We start from the raw sequence: 23,319 nt of genomic DNA, 5'->3' as shown, positions 1-23,319 counted from the left end.
AACATGAGGACTGACTAGTAACATAAATGTGACTGAATCTTGAATGAATGTAACCCAACAGGGGAAAAGAAAGTGACTTTATATCCTGCGTTGGGTTCCCTGTCTACACTGTGAGCATTAAGAAACCTCACCATAATAGCATACACAATTTAAACAGTGGGCTAAATGCTCATGATTAATTAAAAAGCCCATGTTTCTTGCATCCGCTTCATTAGCGTCTTGTTAACCAAATCTTAACCAGGTATGTGCAGAGGCCCAAAGAAAGAGATCTTGGATGATGTTAAGATAATGTAATTTACAGCTTTTATCCTGTCTACCTAGGCTAGACTTCCTTAAAGCTGTATAAAGCTATGGGTTTTTGTATTGGATGATCAAGAAAACAACTTGGGAGCTCTAATGGCTTTAAAAACATAGTATCTTCTGCTAATAATTGGAAACAGACTAGGTATGCCATGAGTCTTGCTTCTGTGTTATTAAGGTCACATTGCTATCACTACGCTTTTTAATTTCCTTTGACTCTACCCAGTTGTGAGTCAATTTCAAATTGTAACACAACATTTTCTAGTGATAAGAAGGCATATATTAGCTTTCTAGAATGATTGTGTCTTGTGGGCAGTAGGCATTATGACAGAATCAAAAAACACACCAGGTAAAAGTAAGGTGAATGAATCACTCCAACAAATGCTTCATATGCAGCTCTATAATCTCATTTTAGGCTGCTGCAGTTGCTAACTGCTTGCATCTGGTTACAGCACAATTACCCGAGAATGATAAAATCTCAAACTAGTTAATATCAGAAGACTTTCCCTGCTGCTGAAGTGATCTTATCAGGTATTGACTGATCACTTACAAGAAAAAAAGTATCAGCAGCTTGTGTACAGTTCCAGGTTGGCTCTTGATAAGCTGGGACAAGATTGCTATGCTGTAGTAAAATGAGTGTTCATTTTTCTTAGTTAAATATCTTGGAACCAGAGCTTGTATTTATTTGATAGGACAGGTGCCAGAGCAACAAATTCAATTCTATGGCATAAAAAATGTCAGGCTTTTGCATCCTTCATTTTTAGTGGGAGGGGAAAATACCAGCTCCAGTATAGTTCAAGCAAAACAGTGTGCAATCTGCATAATCACAACATAATTATTCTTCTACCATTTTTATTCCTTTCATCCATGCAGTTGTATTAAGAACCCCTATTTCTTTTGAGTTTTTCTTAAGAGCAGTTGTTAACCCCCACCCCAAAATTATTGTATTTAGAGGCAGCAGCGACCTATAAAAAAGTCATGTAGTCCGCTTCTGTTTATGTAGCTAGAATTTAGCAAGAGTCCATCTATGCTCCCAATAACTATAATAATTTATCCTAAAAGGCTATTTTTCATTTGAAAAAATAAATGTGTATACACAAGCAGTTTGCCCCGCTGCATGGATTTCCAGTAGAATGAAGCAACTAGGCAGCATCTTGGAGCCATGAACCTCAAGTTGTTTTGGTTTGTTTTCTTTTAAGTTTAGGGGATTGATGTGCAAAACCAGTATTTGACAGAGATTTTTCCCCCACATTGTAGAATTGAAAGTAATGCTTTGCTTTCCACGTTAATATGTATTTTTTAGCTACAGGGAGTCTTGTGTCACTGCTTGAGAGAGATCCATTTTTCTGAAAGAAAAATAAAACCGCCACTTTTCAAGTGCATGCCCAGTTCAGTGGGTATGTATACCTTCGTATTCAGTTGGGTTTTTTGTTTGTTTGTTTGTTTAGGACAACCCCCCCCCCCCACACACACACAACACTCTCTTAAGCACGTAGTAGATCTCAGCATTCTCAGCTTCAGCCTGTTCTTTTCAGATCACCACTTGCAAAATTTAGTATGCAAACAAACAGAAGGGAAAAAGTGTTCAACTGAAGTACATGATAAATAGTTGCAGATGAACATTCTGAATGATTATTTGAAATGTTGAAAGATGGGCATTGTTTTAGAGAGAACTTTTCAGTGACATTGTAAAAAGAGACTCCTTTACCCCACCCCCAACCCCTTGAAATGCTGTTGATCTGGTCTAACTCTATATATTTTTAAGCCAGTATACTTTATTTTATTTATTTTTTTCCCTGAGTCAAGACTTCCAACAAACTTGACCTATGAAAGTGATGTGGAGAACTCCAGGGAATGCTCATACTAATGTGAGGTATCAAAACCTGCGTGCCACTCTCTGATCTTGACTACACTTGACAGCTAGGAAAGCATTTTTTTGCACTTTAGTTTTTACCCAGTCAAAAAGTATTTGCCAATATGGCAGCACTGTACAGAAAGAGGACCTTATTAATTCAGGCATTGAGTTTAAAGAAAGCGACTCTGATATGTATGTCGTATAATGACCACTCATGCTGTTCCAGAAGTGTTACCCTTGAGCAACAAAAATTAAAATTCATCAATGCAGAAAAAACTGTTGCTATAGATATCAGACATTTGAGTTTGGTAGAGGGAGGGGGGTGAGTTGGTTTTGGCAGAGGTTTCTATTTCAGCAATTCTCTGCCTTCATAATTCTCTTTCATATTTAATGAAGGCTCATAAGTGAATTCAGAAATAAGTTTGAAGACCAGCAGGCTGGGGAGGAGAGGTAACAACAAACTGAAAGAGAACAAGTCACCTGAGAGCCAAACTGTTCTGAACTTCAAGGGGAAGAAATTGATAAGGTTTAGATCACCCACAAGTAAAAGGAGAACAGGGAAAGAAAAAAACTCAGAGTCACTTACTGCAGGTTTGAAACCTATAACAACTCTTTTGTAGCTCTAGCTCTGAATAATATGATGCTACGCTGTTTTTACTTTAATACCAGCAGCCAGAAAATGTGACTAACTCTTTCCTATCATGAATATCTAATATCTTGAAAACTTCAGCAAGGAAACATTTTGTCTAATCTCTCTCATTTATCATTTTGTAAATATCCCCCTGATATTACATAGTTGTATATTTTACAGCACAACTAAAAGTAGTGGAGAGGTGAGACTTCTGCTTACTACATATCAAGCCATGTATTTACAGAACTGTCTCTTGCATCTAATGTGGAGTTAACTACCATGGGCAGTAGGGAAAGACTGACTTTGTGTCCTTTCCCAGAGTGCTGCTGAAATGGCCTCTCACACTGAGTAAATAACATCATGGCCTGGTACAAACATTACACTGTTGAAGTGATCAGAAATTTTAAACCCATAACTGCACAGAAGTTTGCTCATAGACTGATCTAAAAATGTCAGAGCCTGGTGTGCGTAGATGAAATGGGCCCTAAATTGAAGAAGTGGGTTTTTAAAAACAATGCTTCAATTTAGGGCTCTTTAAACCCCCTGTGTCATGCACATTCCCACTTATCTGCCTCTCTGGCAGGGAGGGGAGGGTGAGCTGCCAGCAGGTGAAGCAGTCCCTGGACTGCGGGGGGGACTGGTGTTTCCCTCCATGGCAGCGGTGGCACCCCCTAGGCAGCACTCACACTCAGACACCTAGGTCAGGAAGTCCCGGGGGGCACTGCAGCTGCAGAGGGAAGCACCAGGCCCCTGTGCAGCTCAGGCAGGCAGGCTCCAGGGGGAAAAAAAGATTTTTTTTTTCTCAGGTGGAGCCTGCCTTTCTGAGCTGCTGCCAGGCTGCATGCACGGGCTTCCTGCAGAGCCCCTGAACTACTCAGAGCCTTGTGTTTCACTCTACGGCTGTAGGGCAGCAAACTAAAACTTCTTGGAGGAGTTTTAGTTTGCTGAGCCCCAAGTCATTTAAGGCGCATTATGCTGCCACATGTGCTACAGCAGCTGGAATTACTGTACAATAAGCTGCTGACATGTGCAAACATCAACACCATTAAAGCAGTACAAAAGCATCTAACCTGCTTTAAAGTTTCATTCACACATGCCCCTCATTTTGTCTACACTTCGTTATAGAATCATAGGAAAATAGGGCTCAAAGGGACCTTAGGATGTCATCTAGTCTAACCCCCTGCTAAAAGCAGGACTATCCCCAACTAGATCATTCCAGGAAGGGCTTTGTCGAACTGGATCTTAAAAACCTCTGAAGATCAAGATTCCACAACCTCTCTAGGTAACCCGATCCAATGCTTCTTCATGCTCCTAATGAGAGAGTTTTCCCTAATATCCAACCTAAACCTCCCTTGCCGCAACTTGAGACCATTGCTCCTTGTTCTATCAGCTGTCACTGCCAAGAACAGTCTAGCTCTAACCCATCAAATCTAATTGATTTTGGTTCAATTGGGGAATTTAATTTCTCAGCTAGATCCCCTATTGGTTCAATATATCACTGTCTTCTGGCATCCTTTGCAGCTCCCCTGCAGCCCTCCCCCTCACAATGAGGCACACTATCACTTGGCCCATGCATGGCTGCGCCAGCTGAGTGCCTAGCAGGCTTGTCCCTGAGCTCTCCCAGAGCCAAGTCAGCACAGACCCTCTCCTCAGCCCCATCTCCTATGTCTGGCCATCTGTCAGCTACAGGCAGGCAGTGGAGGAGAAAGGGAAGGGAGGTGTCTGTGTCTCCTGCATGAGTCCTGGGACCTGGGCACCCATGTTTCCAGGCCATGTCCCTGCACTCTGTGTCATGAAGCACCCCATGATGTACATACACAGCTGACACTGAGCCCAGGAGAACCCCCATGCTCAGACACAACTCAGTGGAGTCTGACCCTGGCTCCTGCACACCCAGCCATGGACTCCCATGCTCCTGTGCTTGGTAGGGTGATCACTCTTATAAAATGTAAGGGTGGCACAGGTGCCTGTCTCCTGCTCCCCACCCCTCTCCCCACCAGTGGCATGACCAGAGCAGAGCTGAATGGGATGAGTGAATGCAGGCTCCCTGCCCTGCTGCCTTTCCCCTGGAAGCCCCACACCCACTGTGTGACCCCAGTCCACCTGGCAGTAGTGGGGGCACAATTCCATGCCACCATCACCCTGGGTACTGCCAGGCAGGCACAGGGCACATCACCATGGCAGTGTAGAGCTCCCAGGGGAGGGTAAGAAGCTTCAAGCCTGCAGCAGGCAGCCCACATCTGCCCTCACCCTGCTTACAAATCTGTGGGGCAAATGCCCCCACATACCCCCATCCCTAGGGGAGCATGCACAGTGATGGGGAGCTGCCTTCCCCTGTGCCCCCTGGAAAAGCCACTCGAGGTTCTGTCCCTGTCCCTCTCCCCATCCTGGCCCGGGGACCCAATCCACCATCTTGGTTGGGCAGTGCCCCCAGCCCCAATCCCTGCTCCTCGCCCTCCCTCACCATGGGGTCCTTGAGCTGCCTCCCCATGCCCCCTCCGCCCCCCCAAAGACTTACTCAAAGACAGCTGGTCTCTATGCTTCCCCACTCTTTCCCAGTAACATGGATATGTGCAGGCATGCACATGGTGCTCCCTGTGTTGTTCTGCTGGCAACCCCAAACAACCCCTTTCAAGTTGGAACACTGCTGGCCTGCAAAGGGAAACCTAGATCACTACATGATGACACAAAATGATGTCCTGGAGTCAGGCAGCCTAGGACTGGGACCTGATCCCATTCTGGGACTGTCCTGCCCAATTAGGGACAGATGATCACCCTAGTGCTTGGGCACAGCTCTATGGAGTCCAACCTTGGCTTCCACACAGCCAGGGACCCCTGTGATCATGTACAGTCCAATGGAGCCAACATTAGCTCCTGCACACCATCTCAGTGGCTAGAGTCAAGCACCCTGCTCCCCAGACCCCAGCATGGAACCCCCCCTTCTTGAGCAGGAGCTGGTGCAGGTGGTATGCCTCTGGTGGTTTGGGGTTGTGGGAGAAGAACACTGAGACTAGGTCTGCATGAAGGCAACCCTGAGAACTCTGCAGCTTGGCCACTGCTGGCAGGTACCTGGGCCATGGGCACCAGTGGTGCCGCAAGGCTTTTTTATGCCGTAGCTACAGGGTTCTGGAGTACTAGTGCGGGGGGAAGTGTAGGGTCATGCTTGTCCATGTCTGGCAGCTAATCAGGTATGGCCTAGGTGCTTCAGCAGTCTCCGGCATCCTAGGGAGCCTGTGGGGCACACTAGGAGGCATGCAGGAACACACCCAATCTAGAGGCCAAGGCCAGTGCAGGCAACTTGCATTTTCCCCACCCCCGCCCCCACCTCCAAAGGGTAAATGTATACACTGTCCTTTACCAATGTAACCTAGGCAGCTTACAGTCACGTAACTTTGATTCCGCCTTGGGCTTTTTGAACATCTGTACTTGGTCTATGTGAAACTTCAACTACTATAATTAAGAACCATCTAGGATAGATAGAAACTTAGCAAAAATCTGGTTGCAATGGCTTTGTTATTGTGGTAGTATCAAGGTGTCCCTGTTAGAGTAGAATCCCATTGTTTTGTGTTTAGAATAGGACACTCAAATCATTGAGCACTTGGGAGGAGAAACTGGGCACATCTACACTTTCAATTACGGCACTTGTATAAACTATGGAGCTTATTGCTCTGCAGTTAATTGCTCCCACATACACCATTTGAACAGATGTCCAGGAGCAATTAACTCTGGAGCAATAATTTGGGAACAGCACATAAAGCCGGGGCTGCTGGCAGGGAGCCCTAGGAGTCAGCCTAGCAGCCCAGGGCTGCCTGGGGCACAAGAGAGTTTCAGTGCAGGATTAGCCAACAGGCAACCCTCGCACTGAAGTACCCTTATGCCCCAGCCAGCTGGACAACATCTGCACATATGCTGCTGCAGAGTTTTTTAATTTTCTAAATTGGTTTACTCCAGTCTAATAGGGGTGCATGTTTAGACACTGAGACATTTACTGCACAGGTAATTAGTCAACTGCACAGTAAACATGTCATGTAGATGTACCCACTGTATATTTAGATTATACTTTCACAATAAAACTTTTGCTATCCACACCATATTACTATTTTTTTTTTTTTTGTAAATTATTTCAAGTGAATAGTTGTGCCCATATCACCCAACTATTAAATTCAGAATCATACAGATTATTTTTGTGAAATATATTGGGTTGGATAGTTTGAAAACTGACTTGCCATTTTTTTTAAATAATATAAAAATTATGATATCCATTAGGGGGATTCTCTACTGTTTCTGAGATGGCAAAAAGCTCCTAGTCCTCCATTTTCCTTTCATTATGTTCAATTTTGTGTGTTAAAGTCAAATAATATTTCTGTAAGAAAATCATTTTATCAGTTCTATATATCAGCAAGAGAACTTGTTCAAAATGTCATATGATTAGACAAGAAATTTTGTGGTTATATCTCAGCCATGCAATAGTTGGTCCAATAAAAAATATCACCCACATTTCCTGGACCATCACTACTATAATATTTCTCCAACATCATAACATTAGGTTATTCATAAGAGACAGAAAAAGAGACCCTCAAATGAAACTCATATAGGAGAAATGGAGCTTTATTCTTCATTCCATCATACTAGCTTTCTGCAGCAGTTACACAGGTCTTTTGTCTGATCTGCAAGAAGGAAAAAGGTGAGCAATTTCAAAACCAAGAGAGAAGAAAGAGAGGGTTTTTTGTTTGTTTTTTTTTCAATTGTTGTTTGTTTGTTTGTTTTTAAGCAGTGGAAAGCATATCCATCTTGAAGAATATATAAAATACTGGCCATTTAGGTTCTTCTAAAACTTTTTTTTTTTATATATATAGTGCAATTAGGGGCGAGAGGAGTGGTCATGGTTGTTATAGCATTTCTATTTTGCTTTTATAATTAGTTTCTTTTGTATAGTATTTGAATTAAGTGTGTTAAGTGCTGAAAAATGACCTACTGGCAATTATAATAAATCAACCATTTTACAAACATACTTTCTCCTGCATATAAATAGCAGAAAAAAACCAAAATGACTAAAACTTCTCCTGGCACATGCACCTCATGGCTACCGAAGTTTTACTCATGAAAGCTTCTCAAGTGCTTGTTTTTAAAAGGTTTTTGTAAGTAAGGGGAAAAGACACTGTAATTTTAATCATTGCTGTTATTGTTGGTGTGGTGTGAGTTTAATTAATACTAGCATTTCTGGCTGGGCATAGCTTCCTATTTGACTCCAAGAATTTTTCTTTCCTAAAGCTTCCCTTCTATTTGCACATACATATATCTATTAACTGCTTCTCCTTCATGAAGTACATGTGTTGTAGCAATGGCAGGCACTACCTGTGATGCTACTGCCAGCACAGTGCAGTATCGGTTGTTACTGCACCATCATTTATTACTTCCTTTTGGAAGTACTAAATAACGGTGTAGTAACAACAGCACCGTAGGGGCACATGTAGATGCACCCAATTTTAATCAGGAGGAAACTTCTCCATCTAAATATAGTAGGTTCCTTATAAATTGTTGTATGTTTTTAGTAAACAAAACATATGTAAAACATTAGTTATTGCCTCGCTTTCTCACTTTTTAAACCAACCTGTAGAAGTGAAACACACATCTCAACACAAATTGGTTAACCAGATCCATAGAAAGGTTAGGGTCTATCAAATTCTGTAGAACTTTTCCAAAAGGATTGTGGTTGAAAATCACAGAGAAGCCTGCTCATTAGTTGAAATAGGATTTAAGGATTTAACACATTTGTTATGCAGTGGATCAGGATAAACATTTTGGTATTTTGTATTCACATGTGTGCATGCATACACATGTGCATATATTGTTAGCATGAGTTAGGAACTAATATTATTTAAAAGAGCTGGAGTCAGGACTTTAACATATCACCCCAAAAGAGCATCTGTAAATCATCTGTTGTACCATTAATTCTAATTATGCTTCATAGAAGTTGCAGGAAAAAAGATGAACTATATTGGGAACGGTATTTGAAGAGGCTTTAAAGCAATTTGTTGTGATCTTTTCATTTTTGTAACAATTTTTCCTTGAGAATGCATGGAGTTGGTAGAAAAGCACCAAAACCGCTAAAATGGCTTACCATGTAACCATTATAATATCACTTGCCATACTGAAATATCACCAACACACATACTTCCAGTTGCACAGGCCTGTGTTAATGATAATGTATATAACATATAACGGGCCGGCATCAGGGATGACGCTCAAGGGCAACCAACACGGTTTCATTAGGGGCAGGTCATGTCAGACCAACCTGATTGCCTTTTACGATCAGGTCACAAAAGCATTAGATGCAGGTGTCGCTGTGGATGTAGTCTTTCTGGACTTCAGCGAGGCCTTTGACACTGTCGACCACCCCATCCTCATTAAAAAACTAGGTGACTGTGGCATCGATGCCTACATGGTCAGATGGATTGCGAATTGGCTGAAGGGTCATACTCAGAGTGTGGTGGTGGACAGGATATATTCTACCTGGGGGGAAGTGGGCAGCATAGTCCCCCAGGGCTCGGTCCTTGGGCCCGCGCTGTTCAATTTCTTTATCAGCAATTTGGATGACGGGGTGAAAAGCAACCTGTTGAAATTTGCTGATGATACCAAAATATGGGGAGAGGTGGGCACATTAGCAGGGAGGGAGAGACTGCAGAAAGACCTGGATAGGTTGCAGGGGTGGGCTAACAAAAACAGAATGCGTTTCAATACGGACAAGTGCAGGGTGCTGCACTTGGGCAGTAGTAACCAGCAGCACACTTATAAGACAGGAAACTCTCTTCTTGAGAGCACAGAGGCAGAAAGGGATCTTGGAATCATCATTGACTCCAAGATGAACATGGGCCAACAATGCGAGGTCACGGTCGGCAGGGCTAACCGGACCTTATCATGCATCCACAGGTGCATCTCAAGTAGGTCCAAGGAGGCGATCCTCCCCCTCTACGTGACACTGGTCAGGCCATAGCTGGAGTACTGTGTCCAGTTCTGGGCGCTGCACTTCAAGAGGGATGTGGACAACATTGAGAGGTTCCAGAGGAGGGCCACCCGCATGATCCGGGGACAGCAGGGCAGACCCTACAACAAGAGGTTACGGGACCTGAACCTGTTCAGCCTTCATAAGACAAGGCTGAGGGGGGACCTGGTGACTGTCTATAAACTCACTAGGGGGGACCAGAAGGGTTTGGGGGAGACCTTGTTTCCCCTAGCGCCCCCTGGGATAACAAGGAATAACGGCCACAAGTTGTTGGAGAGTAGGTTTAGATTAGACATCCGTAAGAACTACTTCACAGTTTGGGCGGCTAGGATCTGGAACCAACTTCCAAGGGAAGTGGTGCTGGCTCCTACCCTGGGGGTCTTTAAGAAGCGGCTTGATGCCTACCTGGCTGAGGTCATTTGAGCCCAGTTTTCCTCCTGCCCAGGCAGGGGGTTGGACCTGAAGATCTGCAAGGTCCCTTCTGACCCTACTTCTATGATTCTATGAACTGTGTATCATGTGAATTCTAATTTATTAAACACCTTGGATTGTTTTGTCTGCATTCTTCTTAAAAAGCCAACTCTCTGGGATGTAGTCGGTTGCTGCAAACCCCTCACTAACTTCAGAACTTTTTACGTTTGCCAGGAAACTGAGCAATAAGAAGGAAACATGTTTGGAATTGTTTGCCTAATATTGAAAGTCTTGAGCCATTAATTGATGAAGATCTAGTAAGTGGCTATTTAGTTGGGAGAGAGGTTTGACTAGAATTAGATCAATAAAGGATATCACCAAACAATAATAATAATAAACATAACAAAAGAGCCCTTCACCTCATAGCTTTCCTAGATCTTCCCAGCTACAGTAACATTTTAACTCCACTATTTACAAAACATTTCAGAAAGCAAAAGCAGGTTTTTATGGCTTCAGCTCTTTGCCAAATGCACAGAACTCAGACTTGTTAACATACCTCCACAGATCACAAGCTTTGTGCTTGAGAAGCCTAACAAAGATGCCGGGGAAGTTAGAATATACAAAGGATTACCCCAACACTTCTAGAGCAGGTTTCTCCTAAATGCTACTTGTTTCAGTCCCAGGGTCGGGCCAACTAACATAGTGTACAATGATAGATTTTTTTTAAAAAAAAGTAGTGAGTCTTTTTTTTGTGAAAACAGGTTTATTAGGTTCTGGAAAAACAAGGATCTATACAGAAGGGATGAGTTTCACTTTAACTAAAGTGGCATTAGATTGCTGCAACTAGAAGCTAAAGGAAAATTGACAGTTGGTAAGAAGTGCTCAGGTCAGGCAAATGCTGCCATCCCTAGGCGATGTAACGTGAAGACTAGAACTAGTGGAAATGCTTTCAATTACATTTATTTTTTTCTCCAAAACAGGTTTCTTAGAAATGAACTTTTCAAAAAGTATTAAAAAAAGGTCTAACTTGAAATGAGCCCAATTGTTGGGGGAGGACCTGCAGAAATGGTTTTCAAAATGTTTCTAAAAATGGAAAACAATTAAATTTTAACTTTTTTTTTCTTCGCTTTCCTTCTTTAACAAAGCAGATTTTACCCTCTCTCTTCAGCTTACAACTCTAGTTAATATCCTCTCCCTCTCCCCACTGGAAAACAAAATTTGTGAGAGAAGTGTTTTGATGTAGTTTTCCACTTGAGCATCTTATTTTATTTTACTATCTTATTTTACTCCTGTGTCCCCTTTCCTACTGCTAAAATGTTAGAAGAAATAAAAATGGAGAGAGTGGTTTCTTCTTACTCCACTTCATTTTTACTGGTGGAGCTAGGGGTAATAAGATGGGGCTGTCTCCACATCGCCTAATATGAAGAATGCAAATCTTGCAATAAAAAAGAGCATCTTCATTAGAAAAAATGATAATTAATATTCAAAAAAATAATTTAAAATAAAATTATTCATAAGGAAAAAGATTATCATACAGAGGAAAATGCTAAAGATAAGATAGAAATTATAGTTGTCCTGGGAGAATGATAGGTTGAGATTGTAAAGACATCTTAATAGTAGGTGACTGGCAAGATTATATGTAAAGGCCTCAGTCTTCAGCATTACTGAAATAAATGGGATCCTTTATATTTACTTCAGTGGGCACTGGATCAAGCCTTTGATATCAAAAAACACACATGCAAAAAAAAAAAAAAGTAAAAGGTGACTAAGCATATTTGGCCATGGAATACAATCTGAATGTAATAGATGCTGCTGCAACATAATGGGAGGAGGAGGAAGATAAATGGGATACTGCTGCCTTCAGTATAATAGTCCTACTTGTGACATTTATCAGAGAGAGAGAGAGAAAAGTACCCCATTGCCAACATGTTCCACAGTATTCTTTTGTTGGTGGGCTTTTTTTTTGTTTGTCCCCCGCCCCACCTCCCCCCAGCCATTGAAATCTACTGAAATTACTAGCAGAGATATAATTCCTTTATGGATCTTCTATATTCATTTCATTTTTAAGGATCCAGTGAAAAACTTCAGTGCTTAACTTTAAGAACAGCCATAATACCCTCTTTGACTGTCATGAACATAGTTTCTATGAAGGCAATACTCGGACAGATCACCTAGATAGGAGGTGGAATTTCCATCACTTATTTTATTGCAGATTAGACAAATTTGTTTCCAGGACTATTTCAAAAGAAAGGTTCCAGTCTTAAGTGGGGGTGATGAGGGTTGGACTAGATGACTTCCTGATATCCTTTTCAAGCCTATTTTCTATGACTTCTATGTCAATAGTTGTGCTAAGCTGAAGCCTCTCGTCACTACATAAGGACAAGGAACTAGTCACTCTTCCTTATTAGAGACAAATGCCTCTATTGTGGTTTCTATATTCCTTTGTTAAAAAAAAAAGAAAAAACAATCAAGTTGTTAGTTATACAAGTGTTCTGATTTACCATTAATTATGGCATAAGTCTCTGTTTTCTTTTAAATACTATTTGAAGTATTAAAACTGAATTTGGTATTTTTCAGAAGTACTGTCAGAGGAAAATGTTACAACAAGTTGCTTTCTAGAAGGTAAAATGAGGTCTCTGTTCTCAGGCACCTGAAATTCATTGAAATCATTGGGAGTGCACCTGTTGGAAAATAAAGCTTGTTAATATTTTTCCAAAACTAAAATCTCAGGAAAGATTTTACTTATGTAGCAGTGAGAAATTGGCTTGTATGACCTCTGCTTATTCAGTAAAACATAGAGGAGATGATTTTCCACCTTTTCTTGGGGAAGAGAGAGAGAGTTTCTGTACTGTTTTCCTTTTGTCCCATACCAAGCCTGTGGGAAGTTAGCATACTCCAAGCTATCTGAAGCTTAAGTGGAAAGGGAAGTCATGGTCCAAATATTGGTTAGAGTTGTTGCTTTTATTTAGCTTCATGGAGAAAGTGTTTGCAAAAGGCACTCTGAGAACACTGCAAACCGAATTCTTCTATTTGCAGAATAAGAATGGCAAGAAAATAGTTGTAGAAGGCTCTTTGCATCAACCCTGACCTGGATGAACTGTATTTATCTAGAACTGAGTACATTTAGTTCTGCATTTGTTGCTATGATGTTGAAATTAATAACAAATATTGTATGTGAATGTGACCATTAGGAAATGGACTGTGAAACCAATTAATTTATTCTACTGAAGAGCCATCAATTACAGCAAGTGGCTCGGCTGAACTAGATTTGAGCTGGCATCCTAGAGGAGAAAGGCTCCATTATCTTATTACCTATCCCTGGAGAACATCAGTCCCCCAAGGTAGCTGTCTATTTTTTTTTTTTCTGATGTTCTTATTAGCAAGAGAGTCTAAGAGTAATAGATGATAAAAGGAACTTAGGTTTCAGCCCTCTCCTAGAAATAATGGGGATTTTTTTTATAAATGGCCAAATACTCAAAATACCATTTTCCTCTGTGTTGTTAATTCTTATGATGATCATTATTTTAGTTTAATTTCTAGAAGTTGTGTGTTTGCTGGTTGCTAAAATCTGAGTCCAGTGAGGATCATGGTTATCATTAATGGAATTTAGTATTTCCAGGACAGTGCAAAACAGCATGGCTTTAATAAATTATTAAAGGCCAGAAATGCTGGATTAAATATTAATCTTGGTGCCTTGGAGGTTTTGTTCTATTGCTACCCTAAAGCCCATTAGTAAATAATGATCTAGTGGTAAAATGTTTTGGGATACAGCACAACTGTGTGTTGAACCACTACATAAAGTAAAATCATAAGAGAACTTGTAGATCTTTTCTGCAACATGATTATAATATTTATATAGAAAAAGTGGAACTGACAATGGTGTACATCATGTCATTGTGGAAAATTATCAAAGTCAAGCTACAGGAATCCACTAATATTGATGAGAATTATTTGGTTTGAACTCTGTGTAATTCCTTTGGCAATTAATTTGCTATCTATTTCTGTTAACACTTCTAGTCCAGGACTAAAGCACGTACCTTTTTATATAACAGGGCCATGAGATTAAATAGACAGATACAATGTCTTCTGTAGATGATTATCTACCTACTGATTCATACCAATACAAAATATTAGTGATAGGACAACCTCAGAAGTTTGGAGATTGATTTAGAAAAGGACACAGCTGTCTGTTCTTAGCTTCTTTTTTTTCCAGCTGATTTCTATTTTAAATGTTTCTATTTAAAATGTTTTTGAAGATTTTTTTTTTTTTTTTTAATGGAAAACTGATTTTATATACCTTCAGGTTTTGGGGGGAAAGGGCAGGGGAAGTGAATTATCTGCTTTCAATGGAAAACTTTGTTTTATGGAAGTTAGACTAATGAAAGTGCTTATAAATGATTCCAAAGTACCTCAGCAGACTGGAAGTCTTGCAGGAGAGTCCATACTGAATGAAGACATAAGGCAACCAAACTAGAATTCCATAAGGAAATGCATTTGTGTAGTGCCATGATGTGTACCCTTTCTAGCTGCAGAAGAAGGCATCATGAGTAACACGGTCTGTGACACCTACTTGGACTACAGATAACAAAACAGAAGTTGCCAATGTGCTACATACATACCCAACCTGGATTAGATATCCAAAAGCACTGATGTGTTGAAATGAATTGCCACCTCGAGTACACCACCAAGTATATATCTGTGAGATCAAATGCAGTGTGACTGGCATTCCCCATATTGCAATGGCCCTGCCTGTAGCCTGTCATAAGAAGTAGAAATATGGAGCACATAGGACCACAAACCCATGAACAAGAGCTTGGTATGAATAGTCTTGGCCTAGCTTTAGTTCAGAGAGCAAGGGAAAGTAATTGGTACTAAAAAAAATATCCGTAAAACTGGCTATAAAGAGTGAATAAATGGTTGGGTTAGAATGAAAAACCAAACACACACACAAAAGTGTGTGCTTCTTAATGTCACAACCCAAAGTTGTGAGTTTTTGTTTGTGTGTGCTTCGGCAACACTAAATTATGTTCCCGCTAAAATTACAGCTTCCTTGCATGGCGGAGTTCTCTGCTGTGGGAGAGAACTCTGGTGCAACGGGGAATTTCCCGCCAAATTTGCAGCTTCTTTGCATGGTGCATTTCTTTTGCATCTTGGAGATGCACGGTGCAAAGGAGTTCCCGCCATTTGTATTCAGATTTGTGCCACATTATTGGCCAATTCTGAATAAAGGCACACATGGCAGCTAGCTATTGGCTTGCTAGCCGTATAAAAGGCTTGGGTGGCTTCCGCCCAAGCCGGAGAGAGAGGAAAACTGGAGAGAGAGAGAACTCGCCAGGAGGAGGAGACTTCGCGTTGTGTGAAGATCTCTAAACGATGCGGACCCTTACGGACCCAACGCACCTCTCTTAAGCAGGCAACAGAGGTCTAAATAGCCTTTGGCCTCTCCCCATCGCCGAGCGCAATCCTAGACGTATCCCTTTCCTATAAACCCAAGCCGGATCCTCAGAGCCTTAGCAACTCCGTGGTAGAGGGAACCGAACCAAGCCCGTGGAGCTTTAATAACTCCGGAGAAGATTAGTGCCGTACGAACCCACGGAGATTCAGCCACTCCAGAGGGAACCGAACTCACGGAGCTTCAACAACTCTGGGGGAACTGAATCCACGGAGCCTCGACAACTCCGGAGAAAAGAGCTGACTTGTCGTAATCCTCCAATGGGGATTCAAGCGGAGCTGTGCCTGGAAAGCTATCCAGCCTACACCACTACCATCTTTTGGTGTAAGTAAACAATCTTTTAATCAACCACTACGTGTCCGTAATCAATTCTAGCTCGTCGCAGTCTTCTCCGGCCCCGTGCGCCCAGGCTGCTGGCCACAGCCCGTGTGCGCAAAGACGGGCCCCGGCTCACCCCCAGTCGGCCCGCACACTTAAGACTGGAAAAATTCTAAAGTTTTAGTTGTTACAATGGTTCAGCCACATTTTAACTTTGTTTTTTTTACAACAGCAAGCTGAGTGACCCTGATCATGATGCTTATTAATAAAGGTGTTTAAAAGCAAGTAATGTAGAAAATGCCTTTATTTTGAAATTTGTGGGGTGAGGAAATGTTAACATTGGCATAATTTATGCATGTATAATGCTGTGGTGTAGTAGGATTAAGGGGCTTTTCATAGGATGCACAAGTAGTTAACAGAACAAACCTTACTAAATCTTTTACTCATTTTCCAATTTGCTATTTATAACATGTCTTAGTTTCTAATAAGTTTTCTTTCAAATGCAGAGCCTACTGAAATAAATTCTCAGGTTTAGACCCACTAAATTTGGAATGTTACTTATCTAGATTAAGACACTCACTTATAAGATTTGGAAGGTATTTAATACTTCATGGTAGCTCAGTCATTGGCTTCTTTGAAACTTCTGGGGGACCACTCATAGCTATCATGTAAATGTGTATGAATAGTTATTTCTTATTCATGATAGCAAGGGCATAGCAAGTGTGGCATTAGATATTATCTGAATGTGAGTAAATGTCAATAGATATTTTTCTTTTTCAAGAAGCCTTTTTCAGCATGAACAAATCTAAATCACTTGAAATGCAGATTCCTCATGGCAGTTGATTGTGAATCAGAAAATGGCTTTGTAGAAAGTTTAATTTTTCAGAACTAGAATATCATTGAAGTTTGATTTGGCTGAGGTAGATTACCTAGCCTTATGAGAAAAACAAAATAAAATATAATGACCACAAGTTATTCTGAAGTTTATCAGCCACGTCATCAGAAAGAGTACCTTTTCTGCAACACAGTGGGCACATCTACACATGCATTTGATCCAGGATCAGTTTACTTGCGAGTAAACTACTCATGAGTAAATGCTCCTGGGCAGGTGTCTCCACATGCAGAGAAGTGGGAGCAGATTTTTGGTTGCAGAACTGGTGCTGGGAGATAAGCATCACCAGCACCCGCCCTGAGACTGCAAATCTGCTCCCACATCCCTGCATGTGGAGAGGCCTGGTAAAGAGCAATGGCAGACTAGGGGCTGGAAAATAAGGATCGCAATCTTGGAGCAGGGGCTTGGAGCTCCCTGCTACCGGAGCAGAGGGACATAGTCCCTGCCCGGGCTCTGGTGGAAGAGCCCACCCCAGCAGCAGGCAGCTCCTGGGGACAGGGAGCAATCTCTCACCCCCTGGTGGATGGCTGACCAGGAGCTGATTTGCTCTTGGTCAGGCATCTACATGAGCGCTACTGCACTGCTACTAATTGAAATTAAATTTGCTACTTGCATTTGTAGGTAGCAGATTTACTTGCTATTGGTGAGGTTTACTGTGTGGTAAGCATGTGCATGTGTAGATGCACATTCTTACTGCATAGTAAACTATGCTACAGAGCAGTTAAACGTCTAATGTAGATGCAGCTAGTGGGTTGTAGTTTGTAGTCTATGGGTGTGTGGGGGCCCTAAATTGAAGTGGTGGGTTTTTAAAAACACCACTTCAATTTAGGGCCCTTTAAACACTCATGTCATGCACACACCCAAACTTAACTGGCTCTCCGGTGGCGGGGAGGGGAGGGCGAGCTGCCGGTGGGTGGAGTGGTCCCTGGGCTACGGGGGTGGGGGGCTGGTGCTTCCCTCTATGACAGCAGTGGTCCCTCCCCCAGGTGGCACCCACCCACAGGCCCCCCAGGACCACCTGAGCCAGGTGCACTGAAACTGTGGAGGGAAGCACTGGGACCTCAGGCAGGCTCCAGGGAAAGGGGGGGAAAAAAAAAGTTCAGGCTCACCACTTTTATTTTTTTCTTGGTGGAGCCCCCTTTCCCAGGCTGCTGCCAGGCTGCCTGCATGGACTTCCTGCAGAGCCCCTGAGCTTCATGGAGCCTGGTGCTTCACTCCACAGCTGGAAGGCAGCAAACTAAAACTCCTCCTAGGCATTTTACTTTGCTACGCCCCAAGTCATTTTAAGGCACATTACGCCACCAATTTGCTACAGCGGCTAGAATTCTTGCGCAAAATGTCACTGACATATGCAAACACCAACATCATTAAAGCGATGCCCCTCATTTCGTCTACACTCAGTCTATACTTCAAATTTAATGGGAGAGCCTAGCCATCACTGTGCTACCCTTTACAATCTTTCCAATCAATAGATTGGTCAGTTTTCCCACATCAAATAATAAATAAATAAATAAAGACAAGATAAGTAGTGAAAATTGATACCACATGCAACCCTTAGTTTATAATTGCTAAGTGGAAAAATATGCCTTGTTATCTAAAAGTATAACTAAAATTACTTCCCATAGCACTTGGGTTTTCATTGAGATGTGATATACAATCACAGACTAGACTCGGCGCTTCCTTTCTTAGCTTTTTAGGTATTGTAATGTCCATGCACGAAACATTAAAATAACCTTGTCTGCAGCTGTGACAGTTTCTGTCTTCATCAATATTATCATCCTTATGATCTTTGGGACAACTTAAAAGCCAGTAGAAATATGACACTTACCAGTATAAGTGATTGGAAACTGTTCTATACCAGTAACAGAACAAAAGTTTCACCACAGAACCAGTCTATACCCATAACAGAACAGAAGTCTGGCACACACAGACTGGTTTAAAAATGGCAGAACCTGGTGTAAGATTTGTCTCTCTTCCCCTCTCCCCACCAAAGGATGGATGTGTGTGCTATTCACTACCAGCCTAAGCTACGCCACTTACAGAAAACTGTGTAACTAAGATTGATTCCACGTGACTCTCTAAAAGTAATAATCTCGCATGCTCAAATGTGTTTCATCAGTATATTTTGTATTGCATATCGCAGTCTGATTGTTCCCACTGATATCAATAGCACAATTCTCATTGGCTTTAGTAATGCAGAATCACGTGTCTCAAGATATTTAATGTTTTAAACTTCATGTTCATGTCACTAAATATGGTTCCCTCAAGGGTAAACAATAATATCTATGTTGTAATTCACAGATAGACAATTAAGAACAGGAAGTGACTGCTGAAACTGGAGGAATTTCCAAAAGCAGAACATAATTACTTGAAACTGAATTAAACCATAATGTCCTTATGAAGAACAACCGTTAATAATAAGTGGTCAGAAACATTGGCTTAACATATCTGAAAGGTGGAACTTCCAGCCACGGATTACTCATTGCCACAATGCTGTGGTCTTCATTCAGAATGAAAAGGGTTATGGAACTACATTCAGAAACTGTAGTATTGTTTTAGTCCAAATGTAGATACTAATAAATCTTTGTCCTGATTTGAAACTTTCAGTTTTATCTGTTAACATTCTGGCATCCTGATACCTCTGAACTCTGGGTTCTTGAAAACAGCATTAGCCAAAAACTTTAATTTTAAACTTTTCTTCTTTTCTTTTTAATCTCTCTGAAATTGTGTGTTCAAAATATATTTCTCCAACTGCTCGTTGGTTTTCTGCCATTTATGAGGCACACAGCCTCATTCAAAGGGAAAATGCACTCTAGTTTTCTCCTTGGTGCTCTCCTTTTTCACCATGGCAATGTTTGTCAGAGGCTAGTGAAGGCATTTAGAGTCTGACTTCTTTAATTGTCCTCCTGTAGTAGAGAACGGAAAGGGTTGTTGATTATCACGGGGGACAGATTTATTTCAAATAACCAAGTGTTAACAGAAGTATATAAATGTAGTTTACATAGTAGATAAATGTAACGCAAAGAATCCCCCCCTCCCACACACATGATATTCTAGTGGAACATTTTGGTTAGTGAACCTAATTTCCTCTTGCAGTTCTGGATTCCCTTGTGAGAAAAAAAAAAAAAAATCAGGAGGGTTTTTTTTTTGTCTCATCTCTTTAGCACAGTGACAAAAATATACTATATTATACTAGTTAGTATGATAATTAGATTTTATTGAATAATGAGGGCCTTCAAAGTAGATAGTTGTGAATAAAGAATTTCCAGATTGAGGCATTGATAGAATTCATTTTAGGGAAAAGAAAAATATCTTAAAATTTATCTGTGACTGTCACAGGTGAACATCATTGTCTAAGGAAGCCTATAGCTTAGTTTAGATAGGTAAAGAACTCCCCCTGTCTGTCAGTTTACTTGGAACACTTTTAAAGCATCTTTTTAACTTGTAAGAGACACAGGTGGATCCCGGTGTGAAGATGCATACTCTCTTCTTTACCTAAGCAAAGCCCTTGTAGATAGTACGACACTCTCTGGGTTTTCTGATCGACTCATTTGCACAATATAACAAAGTCTTCTTTTTTGCTATTGAAACTATCAGTGGTAGTTCAGTGGTAATGTGGAACTATACCTGCAATTGTTGTCAGCTTAATATTGATTCAGATAGCTGCCCTGCAAGTGATTCACACCACTTTTGCAGGAGAAGCACAGTGGAAAACATTGCTTGTATATGATAAACCATCAAGAAGCATTATCTCTTGTACATTTCGTCAGGGAACACTCATTCATCGCGACCACTGCTTCCACACCCATGGCTGTTAGCATGTAATTTGCACAGCTGTGAAGTATCAAATACAATTAGTTCTATGTTAGATTACTATAGGGTTTTTTTTGTTTTGTTTTTGCCCTCAGCAGAGCTCATTTTATGTAATTCTACAGCAAAATAGCACTCTGAAATATACAGAATAGCCAGGAATTTCAGATTTATACTAAGTATCACAAAGTTTCTTTCCCCCATTTTAAATTTGGAAGCATACATTTTGGGTATCAATTGACAAAACAAACATTTAATTTAAACTAGAAATCATAACTGAACTGATGAGAAATGCATGCTCTTCTATAGTCTTGGAGCAAAGGTGTTTTAAGTAATGAGACAACTAGTTCATTGCATCATTCCTAATGGTAGACAAACTGTCAAAATTTTGGAGAGCCAAGAGACAAAGACGAATTGACGGGGCCATTCTCCCTCCCCGCGCCCCCCCCCCCCCTTCCTCCACACACACACTTGACTTTCCCTCTCTTCCATGAGTTGCTACCATTGTGTTGCTTTAGGTTAAGATCCTTGGATATTTCCTAGCCAAGCTCCAGCTCCAATACCTGCTTGCACCTCAGTTTTCCCAGCTTGATAAGTCCTCACTTCACCGGTGATTAAGGAATTGGTAGCAAGTAGAGTCCTAGGCAAGATGAACATTTTTACAAGGAATTATTAGCAGGTGGGGATAGCTCAATTTTCCAATGTTATTCTTGATTATGATTGTGATCACTAGTATAACTAGTGGTGGGCATCTAGGGCACCAGCCCTAGATGCCCACTTAGCTGCTGTACTTGAGCCTCTTCTGCCACTGCAGTCACTGCAGCTGAGCTAGCCCCTCACCCTGCTGCCATTTCCCAAGGTGCAGTCACTGCTTGTTATGCCCCTGGTTATGATTATAATATTCTTCATAATATTTTGGTAAAGTTTCTATACACAAATATTTAAGACATTCCATGCAAGTACCAAACTTGTAACTGCAGTCCAATTAAAGGGAATAGCACACTCTGAGAGTTATGTATAGCTAGAAGCATAATTACCTAGTTTTGCCCAAGCAAATATTTATTTGCATTTACAAATGCTGTTTGTAAGCTATTTACAAAAGTATCTAAAAATGCTCATTATTCAGCCTTCTCTAACATCTTTCCCAAGTCCCCATCAACCTTTAAAAAAAAAATCATGCTTTTAAAATTATTTTTTCTTTTCAAAGTGTCAGCTCAAGTTTCGAGTGATGGTTTATATTTTATTTGGAATTATTTTCCAATCCCAATATTTTAACAGTTTTTACAGAATGACATCAGCAGTACAAATGCAAATCAAATGTTTTTGTCCTACCTACTTTGTGAACATGTTGAGATTTACATCAAGAATTGTTGAGTCCTTCTAACTGTGTGTGCTGGGTGGTAGGGCAGGATGATGCTTTGGTTGCTTCCTGTTTAAGTAATATCACGGATATAGTCTTCATCTAGTTCATATCAAGGATCTATTTGTCACGCCCACCAACTGCAGGTTGGTTGGTGCATCCTTGGCAGCTTTTTCAGAATGTTTATAAAATGGAGATGGTGAAGTATAATGAATAGTGTACATCACATAAATGTTGTATGTAATTGAAATTAGTCACTAGGTGGCTATGTATCCTAGATGGAAGTGTGGTAATTAACAAGGAGAAAACCCACATTAATAATGTAACTCTCAATATCTGAGTCCATTATTAAACTCTGCTTTGAAACTATGAATTGCCTGACTTAAATTTTATTAATGAGACTGAAAGTGTTTTTTTATATCTGTAATACTTTTTCAGAGATAAAAGTAAAATATTAGAATTTTACAGGAGTAAGTCATTTAAAAACACTGTAGAATATTCTATATATAAGGCCAAATCCCAACATCCTCACAGACTATGGACAACACAAGCCTTGAGGGTGTTGTTGTCCCTATCCTAATCTTAGGGATTGCCAACAGCTGTTCCAGTGTAAAGCAGACAAGCTTCAAGACTACTGTTTCCTATTGCCACTTTGTCTGAGGAATGTTACAGGTCTTTCCCTGAGATGTGCTACCAGTGCTTAGGTGAATTTTCAGGTTGTGCATGAACTAAAGGTCACTGAAGTCAATGAAAGTTTTTATATTGCCTTCTGTGGACTTTGGATTCAGCCACTGGTTGCTTAATGCAGCTCCATAGCTTCTCGTTGCCAGAATAAAATGAAAATTCCGTAGTTGGAATCAATATCTGTCCTATAATATATTAACTGGAGTTGAGGGTTATGATACATGAGTAGGGACCTACCAAATGCATGTAATCATGATTTCTGTGAAATGCATGTAATTGGCAGTCTCCTGTAAAATAGCCAGGTCCCCATCAAAATGTGCAGGGAACTGGCTATGTTTGAAACGCTGGCAAAGAGCGAGCAAAAAGCTGTCTCCTAGAAGAGCAGGAGGAGGGGAAGGGAGCAAAGATAGAGGGAAAAAAAGGCAGGCTCCCTGTCGTCTTAAACAGGGGTGGGGAGGGGATTAGAGAGAGAGGTGGAAAAAGTTCCCATCTCTTTGTTACTAGAAGGGAAGGGGGGAGCGGGGAAAAGCCCACCAAAAGTTACAGTTGATATTTTTCAAAATTCGTTGTCTCCATTGCTTTACACTCCAGCTGGGTATTAGA

The 23,319-nt window shown here is 41.0% G+C and overlaps 1 long non-coding RNA gene across 1 annotated transcript in view; it reads left to right on the top strand.

Annotated features, from left to right (window-relative positions):
* The window catches only part of LOC109285168 (uncharacterized), a 57,019-nt gene extending 37,551 nt beyond the window's left edge, over window positions 1-19,468 (top strand). Inside the window, exon 3 of the long non-coding RNA XR_002092819.2 lies at window positions 19,164-19,468. This is a non-coding gene — a long non-coding RNA (uncharacterized LOC109285168). The remainder of the gene's footprint in view (window positions 1-19,163) is intronic.
* Window positions 19,469-23,319: the final 3,851 nt, after the last annotated feature.

This window comes from Alligator mississippiensis, chromosome 2 (genome assembly GCF_030867095.1).
Source record: "Alligator mississippiensis isolate rAllMis1 chromosome 2, rAllMis1, whole genome shotgun sequence".
Classification (NCBI taxonomy): Eukaryota; Metazoa; Chordata; order Crocodylia; family Alligatoridae; genus Alligator; species Alligator mississippiensis.
Note: the sequence above shows the minus strand (reverse complement) of the source record. Positions and strands in the feature narration are given on the sequence as shown.